This window comes from Alligator sinensis, unplaced genomic scaffold (assembly GCF_000455745.1).
Source record: "Alligator sinensis unplaced genomic scaffold, ASM45574v1 scaffold132_1, whole genome shotgun sequence".
Taxonomy (NCBI): Eukaryota; Metazoa; Chordata; order Crocodylia; family Alligatoridae; genus Alligator; species Alligator sinensis.
The window spans coordinates 110,648-111,066 of NW_005842776.1; positions in this window are offsets into that span (position 1 = coordinate 110,648).

The following is a 419-nucleotide window of genomic DNA, read 5'->3' on the forward strand; positions in this document are numbered from 1 at the left end:
GGTACAGGGTAGAGCACTATCAGAGAAATCCCATCGAGCAAACTCCTGTGGCTGAGGTAGCCTTTGATCTCACATCTGAGTTACTGCAAGCTATATATCTAGTTGGATCTCAGGTAGCTTACTCACAAGTATCATCCAGAGGCTGTTGGAGATTCCCTCTGGAGGCAGGCAGTTCCTTGATTGTGAGTTTTGGGAGAGAGAGCAAGTTTCAGATGGTCCAGCTCTTCTTTGTTCCTGAGTATCCACCATGGCTGCTGCCCCCTCCTCCTGGGCTGTCCTTAACTTATATACTCCTTGTGACCTCATTTACCTGGTCCAATGGAGGCCAGCACCTGTTGGCTGTGAGCAAACCAATTCGAAATGCATCACTAGTTGCCGGGCAGACTCTAGCCCAACAGGAAGGGAGCCCCTCACCCAGG